This window comes from Eschrichtius robustus, chromosome 1 (assembly GCF_028021215.1).
Source record: "Eschrichtius robustus isolate mEscRob2 chromosome 1, mEscRob2.pri, whole genome shotgun sequence".
Taxonomy (NCBI): Eukaryota; Metazoa; Chordata; class Mammalia; order Artiodactyla; family Eschrichtiidae; genus Eschrichtius; species Eschrichtius robustus.
The window spans coordinates 28,232,757-28,242,736 of record NC_090824.1 but is presented as its reverse complement, the minus strand read 5'-3'; the positions used below and the strand labels follow the sequence as shown (position 1 = coordinate 28,242,736).

The window sequence follows — 9,980 nt, the reverse complement described above, 5'->3', positions numbered from 1 at the left end:
TGGGATCACTCTGCTTAGAGATGATAGGACACCTTAAAAGACTGTGCCCAAAAGTGGTCTGGAAGGCCTGAAGTTGAAGCCACACCATGAAAGGAACGGAAAGTTCTATCTCTGAGCCCAAAAGGAAACGTTATGGGCTTTGGGCATTTGTTCTGCACTGCAGATGGATGCAGGCAGAAGACCCCTCCAATCTCCCACCCCAAATTTTCCATTCCCTCCTCCCTCAAAGCAGCTGCTTGAGCCTGGTTTTCACATCTGTGTTTCCTGGCCTGGCTGGCAAGTTTATCTTCCCACCTCAGAGGATTTGGTTCTGCTCCCGTTCTTTTTCACTTCCCTTGAAAAAGGGAGGTGCTCTTGGGCTTTGTCCTGTTGTCTCTTCCTCCTCTTTTTCACACCACTTGAATCAAGTACAGCAGTCAAAAACAGGGACTTATTGAGTATCCACCTTAACCAGCACTGTGGGTAGCACAGCGGTCCTGGAGAGTCTGCCTTAGATCACCAGGACTCCCTCCACCTGGGATCTCTGCTCTATCATCTCTGTTTCCTGGGCAGTGCAACCCCCATGCCACCTCCTCTAGGAAGCTTTCACGGATCTCATCTACTCCGTGTCCTTACGGCACTTGCACACCTCTCCTGCATGGCTTTCCATATCCTGTACTTGGTTTATGGCTATTTGTATGTATGTCTTCCCCACTAGACTGAACATTTCCTTGAAGGCAGAAACAATCTTTTCTTTTTTTCTTTTTGGCCGAGCTGCGCAGTTTTTGCGATTTTAGTTCCCCGACTAGGGACTGAACCCGGGCCCTCGGCAGGGTGCGGAGTCCTAACCACTGGACCGCCAGGGAATTCCCACAATCTTTTCTTTATCTTTGTATTCTTCAAGAACCTAACTCAGTGCCTGGCATATTAAGAAAAAAAAAATTCATACGGTTGTTTGCTTAAACTCTTTCCAAAAAAGGATTTTAAGTGCCTGACTGAAATACATAAAGAGTAGCAGAAATGGGACTGAAGAAAAGCAAGGGTAAAGAAATCATGGAATGAGAGTGCTCGCTTCGGCAGCACATATACTAAAATTGGAACGATACAGAGATTAGCATGGCCCCTGCGCAAGGATGACATGCAAATTTGTGAGTGTTCCATATTTTAAAGCAACTATACGCCAATAAAAATTTTTTAAAAAAAGAAAGAAATCATGGAATGAGAGCCCATAATAACAACAAAAATAATATTTGAGTTCTTACTAATGCTGAGCACTGTTCTAATTGATTTACATGCATCACCTCATTTAATCTTTATAATAATCCTGGGAGGTGATTACTGTTATAATTATTTTACATTTGAGGAAACGGAGGCACAGAGAGGTTAAGTCACTTGCCCAAGTTCACACAGTGGGATGTGAACACAGGCAATGTGGTTTCAGAAGCTGTGCTCATAACCACAGCCCTCAGGATACCAGCCATAGACATTCTGTGTGTAGAGCTGGGTTATGAATCTGGCTCTGAGGTTTCTAGCAGTCAAAGCCAAGAAGAAAAGGCATTTAATGACAGGAGTGATTGTATTTATTAGAAACGATAAACCAAATCCTTGGGAGAAATGCAGCTTTTTGTAACCTTGAGTCTGAGAGAACTCATCAAGAAGACACTGCTTTTCAAACTTTATAAGTTAATCTTCCGTGGGTAAAAATTGTTAAACTCCCCAATACAGGTATATTTGTTTATATTTATACATATGCACTGATGAACTAATATATTATGTGCATTGTAAAACACAAAAATAGAAATTGAAAAGAATGAGAGAAACTATAAAAACACATGGAAATTCTGCTGAGGACCATCTTGTACGCTCCCTGGGTAGACACAGGCCCCTCCTGAGTTCCCTGGTACTATGGGATGGATCCTGGCAATAGATAACAGTGGCTGACTTCACATCACCATTTATTTATTTATTTATTTATTAAAATACATTTATTTATTTATTTATTTATTTTTGGCTGTGTTGGGTCTTAGTTTCTGTGCGAGGGCTTTCTCTAGTTGCGGCGAGCAGGGGCCACTCTTCATCGCGGTGCGCGGGCCTCTCACTGTCGTGGCCTCTCCCGTTGCGGAGCACAGGCTCCAGACGCACAGGCTCAGTAGTTGTGGCTCACAGGCTTAGTTGCTCCGCGGCATGTGGGATCTTCCCAGACCAGGGCTCGAACCCGTGTCCCCTGCATTGGCAGGCAGATTCTTAACCACTGCGCCACCAGGGAAGCCCATCACCATTTCTTATAACAACCAAAGCATGACACAGAAAATGCATTTCAGTGACAGCAGTTCTAGAGGGACCAAAATAATGTTGTCCAAATGAGTACATCTCTGATTGGCTGGTTTGATCTAGTAATAGCTATTTTATTTACTACATATATAAAACTAATATTATAATATATAACTTATATATATATTATACTTGTATAACTAATATCAATTGAGCCTTTTCTGTATGACAGTCATTGTACTAGTTGCTTTACTCACGCTCCCCATTTAATCCTTATTGCAATCCTTTGAAGTAATTATCAGTATAATCACCATTTTACAGATGAGGAAACTGAGGCTCAGAGAGATTAATTGGTTCATGGAGTTGAGCTGGGGTTTAGACTCACGTTTATTAGATTCTGAAGCCAACGTTCTTAATCACCTTCTCTACTCCACAGAAAATTTGAATATAGATGTTTTTAAACAGTAGTTTCCCCCTTTTACAAATCTTTTTTATTTACCAAAAGAATGCATTCTTGTGGTAAAAAATGCAAACAAAACTGAAGTGTGCAAAGTAAAAAGGCCACCTTTTCCCACAAACAAGCTCACCAGGGTTTCCCCTGTCAGTCTGCTCTTTCTAAAGTCTTCTAGACTTCTTTCTACTCACTGAACATGTGTGTATACATATCAATTTTGCAAAAGTAGGATCATAACATATATTTAACTTTGAACTCCCTCTTTAACGTGGCTATCTTTCCAGGGTGGTTCATGCAGATCTATTCACATATTAGGAGCAGATAACACAATTGACTACTTATCCCCCTCTTCTTAAAATATTCTCTCTGGGTTTTTCTTTCTGCCTTTTTTTTTTTTGGAACTTTGCAAATACTGTTTACTTCACTAAAACCTGGAGATGGGGAAAAGGTGTGTGAAAGTCTGGGACACCAAGCCTAGGAGTGCATATTGACAAGGGCGACATACAGGGCCAGGGTGCTGAGGGCCAGCAGTGCCGTCCAGCTGCCCGGGGAACAGAGGTGGACGAACATCTCCATGACAAAGGCCTTGTAGACACTAAGGAACATCAGTAGGAGGACTGCTGGCTGGAAAGTGTGGTACAGGTCATAGCATGTGATCATCCACACCTGGGCAGATGTGATGACGTAATGGACCAGACAGATGTTGGAGTCAATGCTCATCTGGATGTATTTCCAGTCAAACTCAGTGCCCGAGCTCCAACCCAGAGGGGGATGTAGCAGGCCATAATGAACTTGGCGGTGGCCCAGCCCAGGGTAGCAACCATGATCTTGTATTCCCCCTTGCCGGCATTCTGGGACGTGACAAGGTTTAGGCCTATCAGGTCTGCCACAACCACGCTGGCCTTCGTGAACTCCCCAATGAAGTCATAGATGCTGCCTTCCCAGCTGGGAAAGAAAGTGGCCAGGAACAGCATCTTGCACAGCTGCACGAACAGGTAGGTGGCCCCGGCCTGGACGCACTTCCAGAAGGCGCTGTACTCGGACAGCCTGCTGCACTTGTAGGTGATGAAGTAGGGGGGAAGTAGGCCAGGGCGAAGCAGTTCCCAAAGTGGAATAGTGTCATGGCGCCGGCTGCCCAGCCCGTCGGAGCGCGCCTCTCTGCCTCGGAGGCCTGGCGCCTGAGCCTGGGCCTGGCACCTACCTTCCTTCTGCCTCTTTTTGCTTTTCCTCTGGGTGACTCTAAAGTTTAGTCCCTTTTCTTTCTCCCTTCTTTTCCTTCTTCTATTCCCTTGCCTCTAGAGCTTATCCATCTATATGCTAACAACTCCCAGACTTACTTCACTCTTTACCTGGAACACTGCAATTTTCTCTATTTTCAATTTGCTTTGTTGTTAGTTTTAAGCCTATTGGAGAATGTATATTTGCATTTTGCTTATACTTACAAAAAGAAAGTCTGGAAGGAAACTAATGAAAGGGGTTACCTGTGTGTGGTGGTGGGGAGTGGAGGGAATTGGGAATAAGCTAACCAAGATCAAAGGCACCAGGCTTGAGATAACGAACAGAGTAATTGGGAGAACTTGGGTTTGGCCTGTGGTCTTGTCTCTCCTTTACGGATGAAATAGAGGTGACAGAAGAAATGTAATGAACTTGGGGGGGAGGACCACAAGGCCTTAAAACCTGGTCTGAGGCCTAGCTGTTCCAGTGGGGTACCTGTGCCTGTTTCCTTGGGGCACGGGAGGGGTAAGTTATCCACAAGCCTTCTTCCCTGTCCAGGTGAATTCCCCAAGGGCACCTGCAAAGGCCCTGTAAATAAAGCAGGTGTCAATCTAATGACATAGCCCACCCTTTGCAAGCTCTCCTCCTGGCTAAGGATAGGGCTGCCTGTCCTCCGCCTAAATGGGAATGCTGCATGCGGGTAAGTTTCCTTCCCCTTCGCTTCCATAAAGTGATCCTCCCATTCATCAAAAATAGATATTCAACCTTCCTATTATAAAACTTATCAAACACATCAGAACTGAGAGAATGGCATAATGAACCACCTTGAATGAATGGTAAAATGAACCCCTGATTCAATAATCATTGACATTTTGCCATATATGCTTTACCCTTTCTTTCTTCCTCCTTCCCTTCCTTTCTTTCTTTCTTCCTTCCTTCCTTTCTCTCTCTTCCTTTTTTTTAAAAGCAGGTAACAAAAGATAAGTGTTTAATGGCAAACAGTCGTGGGGGGGGGGCACTTTTTCTTCTTCTTTTCCTCTGATTTTTAAAGAGCAAATACCTAAAGTCCTACCATTTCAACCTTAAATTCTTACAAACATATCTGAAAATTTAGGACCTTTTCTTACTATTATCACCTCTAACAAATTTAACATTAATTCCTTAGAATATTATTAATTCCTTAGAATACGCTAATACCCAGTCTATATTCAAATTTACCACAAAATTAAATGACTTTAAAGCCATAAAAAGAATGCCCGATTGGAGTTGCAAATGAAACCAGAGAAGCTAGCATCAGCCCAGCAGCCCTCTCAGCACAGGTCTCTGAGAAATGCCAGTGTCCAGGAGAGAGGGGCGTTCCTTGGGAAAAGCAAGTAATAGTAGCTCTTATTGAGCACTTACTGTGGACCCCCCTGGGCTATGGCTTCTGACTGGAAGAGATGACATTAGCTCTTTTTTTTTTTTAAATTAATTTATTTAATTTATTTATTTTTGGCTGCGTTGGGTCTTCGTTGCTGTGAGTGGGCTTTCTCTAGTTGTGGCGAGCGAGGGCTACTCTTTGTTGTTTCGGTGGCTTCTCTTGTTGTGGAGCACGGGCACTAGGCGCGCGGGATCCAGTAGTTGTGGCACGCGGGCTCAGTAGTTATGGCTCGTGGGCTCTAGAGCACAGGCTCAGTAGTTGTGGCTCACGGGCCTAGTTGCTCCGCAGCATGTGGGATCTTCCCGGGCCAGGGCTCGAACCCATGTCCCCTGCATTGGCAGGCGGATTCTTAACCACTGCGCCACCAGGGAAGCCCGACATTAGCTCATTGTGTGTCTTCATAGTACTGAACATAATGCCTACATAGAGTAGACACTCAACTAATTGAGATGTGAATTGATCATCATACCTCCCTGGTGTTAAGTGTTTCTTTGCAGTGAAGGAGTGACTTCACTGTTTAATTCAATCATTCGAATAAAGTGGATATTATTATCCCTATTTTACAGAGGAGGAAACTGAGGGTCAGACTTGTCTAAGTTCCCTAAACTAGGAAGTAGAGGAGCTGAGCTTCAACTCAGGTTAATCTGACTTAGAGTCTGAGTGGTCATCTGTCTCGGTAATCGCCAAGGGACTCTGATAGGGGTAGTAAAGGCCTGAGTCCGGGGTAGAGTCCTGGGCAAAGAGAGGGTAAAAGGGCGGGGTGTGGGGGGGGAAGAAGAGAAAGGGACAAAGAAAGGAAGCCAGGAGATTATGATGTCATGGAATTAAAACTAGCAGCCATTGGATAAAGAGCCATGGCATACAGTGAACACAGGTATTTGTTCTGCTGTGGAGTGAATGAGAAGCTTTTGAACCTCAACCCTCAAACTCTTGAGTCAGGTCCATGGACATCACTATGTACTCAGAGCTAGCCCAGGATCTGGCCCATACTAGGAGCTCAAATATCTGTTGAATGAATGACAGTGCATGAGTGAATGTGTGAGTAAATGAATAACTGAATAAATGATGGACTAATATGTAAATTATTTAATAAGGCATTGAGTGGCTGCATTAATTGAATGACAAATGGATGAATTCTTTAAATATCTATAGAAGAAGAATGAGGTGGGAAGACAGCTAAATCTAACAGCAGCAACATGTCCAGAGCATTTTATCATGAGACCTGTGCTAAGAACTTCATAAGCAGTTTTTCATTTAATTCTCAGAGCAAACTCTCCGGTACTATTATCATTCTTTAAGTGAGGAATTAGGTCTGGAGATGTGAGAAAACTTGTTCAAGGGCACATAGGCACAGAGCTGGAATTTTAACCCTGCCATTATGCTCCAAAGCTCAGGCTTTTCACTATACAGTGTTCAATCAATATTACTTCACTCAATACCGGACTTGTTTTTTGTAGCTGATCCAAATACAGGTGAACCACCACTTATACAACCCCTGGAAAGCTGTAAATTTAAACACAGTTAATTACTTATCTCAGCTCATTATGTAAAGGAAGCTGTCCTATTGTATGCCCCTTTATAAGTGAAGTATTACCCTGAACTCATCTGCTTCCTAAATCTGAATTTTGTTCAAAGCAAGGTATATATTAACTAAAGATATCTACTTGTAGGAGTTCGTTTAATTATTGCTGGGAATCTGGGATTTTTGGTGTTTGGACAGCTTATGACGAGGCCCTTAATTTTGTGACACCTCATCTTAATGGTTTAAATAAAGGTAGATTAAAATGTACCAAATCCAGAATCCATTAAAGACAAGATATGTTCAATATATGTAAAAATAAGCAGATTTCTTCATGATAAAAAAACCACCGTGAGCCAAGTCCAATTATAAACCACAAACTCAGAAAAAAATATTTCTAGTTCCTGTCGTAGACCAAGGGCTGTCTTTATATAAAACTCTCTTTAATCAATAAGAAAAGGTCTATAACCAAATAGCAAAATGGGGCAAAGGATATCCACAGGAAAGGAAATATAAATGGCTCTTAAATGGATGAAAAATGCTCTCCTTTACTCGTAATGAAAATTGTAAATTAAAACCACACTGAGAGACTAAGTTTTCACCTATTAGATTGTAAAAGATAAAAAAAAATGTGATGACACAATATGCTGGCTTAGGGGTAGGAAGACTACACTCATACTTTGTTTTGGGGGGAATAAACTGGTACAACTTCTACGAAGAGAAACTTGGCAAAATCTATCTAACTTACTATACGCATACACTTTGAAGGTATAGTTACACCTACACATGTGCAAAATTATGTGTGCAAGGTTACCAATTGTAGCATGGTTTAAGAGCAAAAGAAGGAAATGACCTTAAGGTTCATCAATAGAGGACTGGATAGGGACTTCCCTGGTGGTGCAGTGGTTAGGAGTCTGCCTGCCAATGCAGGGGACGTGGGTTCGATCTCTGGTCCGGGAAGATCCCACATGCCGCAGAGCAACTAAGCCCTTGCGCCACAACTACTGAGCCTGTGCTCTAGAGCCTGCGAGCCACAACTACGGAAGCCTGTGTGCCTAGAGCCCATGCTCCACAACAAGAGAAGACACCGCAATGAGAAGCCCACCCACGCACTGCTACGAAGATTAACCCCTGCTCGCCGCAACTAGAGAAAGCCCACGTGCAGCAACGAAGACCCAACACAGCCACATAAATAAATAAATAAATAAATAAATAACTTAAAAAAATAGAGGACTGGATAGTACATTATGTTGATTTATAAAATGGAGTTCATGCTACATCTAGACATGTGCTAATATATCTGCCACCATCCACATGAGTAAATAGAACATTTGAAATGTGTCTAGTTCTGAGATATGCTTTAAATGGAAAATGCACACTGGGTTTTGAAGACTTGGTACAAAAAAAAAATGAATGAGCTATCTCATTAATAATTTTTTACATTGATTTTCTGTCAAAATGATAATATTTCAGATATATTGGTTTAAATAAAATCTATTGTTAAAATTAATTTCACCTGTTCCTTTTAATGTTTCGAATGTGGCTACTAGAAAGTGTAAAAGTAATGTGTGCCTGTCATTATTTTATTGAACAGTGGTGGCTCTGGGTAAAAAATTAAAGTATAAAAAGCAAGGTGGGGAGAATTCCCTGGTGGCGCAGTTGTTTAGAATCCACCTGCCAATGCAGGGGACATGGGTTCAAGCCCTGGTCCAGGAAGATCCCACGTGTCGTGGAGCAACTAAGCCCGTGTGCCACAACTACTGAGCCCACGTGCCACAACTACTGAGCCCTGCGCCACAACTACTGAGCCCACGTGCCACAACTACTGAAGCCCGTGCACCTAGAGCCCACGCTCCGCGACAAAAGAAGCCACTGCAATGAGAAGCCTGCGCACCGCAATGAAGAGTAGCCCCCACTTGCCACAACTAGAGAAAGCTCACGCGCAGCAACGAAGACCCAACGCAACCAAAAATAAATAAATAAATAAATAAATAAATAAATAAATAAATAAATTTATTTTAAAAAGCAAGGTACATAAGAGTAGTATATTACATTTATGCTTTAAAGAAAGGACAAGATGCTCTCTGAGAGATGTGCTTCTTTATACATAACAGATCTCTGGCATGATACCTTAGAAACGACGTTGGTTGCTTTTTTTTCCCTTAATACATCTTTATTGGAGTATAATTGCTTCACAATACTGTGTTAGTTTCTGTTGCACAACATAGCGAATCAGCCATATGCATACACATGTCCCCATGTCCCTTCCCTCTTTTTAAAATTTATTTATTTAATTTATTTAATTTTGGCTGTATTGGGTCTTCATTGCTGCGCGCGGGCTTTCTCTAGTCGCTGAGAGCGGAGGCTACTTTTGTTGCAGTGCGCGGGCTTCTCATTGCAGTGGCTTCTCTTGTTGTGGAGCATGGGCTCTAGAGTGCAGGCTCAGTAGTTGTAGCACATGGGCTCAGTAGTTGTGGCGCACGGGCTTAGTTGCTCTGCAGCATGTGGGCTCTTCCCGGACGAGGGCTCGAACCCGTGTCCCCTGCATTGGCAGGAGGATTCTTAACCACTGTGCCACCAGGGAAGCCCTCCCCTCCCTCTTGAGCCTCCCTCCCATCCTCCCTATCCCACCCCTCTAGGTCATCGCAAAGCACGGAGCTGATCTCCCTGTGCTATGCTTCTGCTTCCCACCAGCCAACTATTTTACATTCGGTAGTGTATATACATCGATGCTACTCTCACTTTGCCCCAGCTTCGCCCTCCCACCCCATGTCATCAAGTCCATTCTCTATGTCTACCTCTTTATTCCTGCCCTGCAACTGGGTTCATCAGTACCTTCTTTTTTTTTTTTTTTTTAAGATTCCATATATATGCGTTAGCATATGGTATTTGTTTTTCTCTTTCTGACTTACTTCACTCTGTATGACAGACTCTAGGTCCACCCACCTCACTACAAATAATAACTCAATTTCGTTTCTTTTTATGGCTGAGTAATACTGCATTGCATATATGTGCCACATCTTCTTTATCCATTCATCTGTTGATGGACATTTAGGTTGGTTCTATGTCCTGGCTATTGTAAATAGTGCTGCAATGAACATTGTGGTGCATGTCTCTTTTTG

At 42.8% G+C, this 9,980-nt stretch overlaps 1 non-coding gene and 1 pseudogene across 1 annotated transcript; one reads left to right on the top strand and one right to left on the bottom strand.

The window, feature by feature from the left end:
- Positions 1-1,043: 1,043 nt before the first annotated feature.
- LOC137777514 (U6 spliceosomal RNA) lies at positions 1,044-1,146 on the top strand. The gene has a single exon (XR_011076545.1). It is a non-coding gene; the product is annotated as a U6 spliceosomal RNA (small nuclear RNA).
- Positions 1,147-3,178: 2,032 nt separating this feature from the next.
- LOC137775501 (BOS complex subunit TMEM147-like) lies at positions 3,179-3,827 on the bottom strand (annotated as a pseudogene).
- Positions 3,828-9,980: the final 6,153 nt, after the last annotated feature.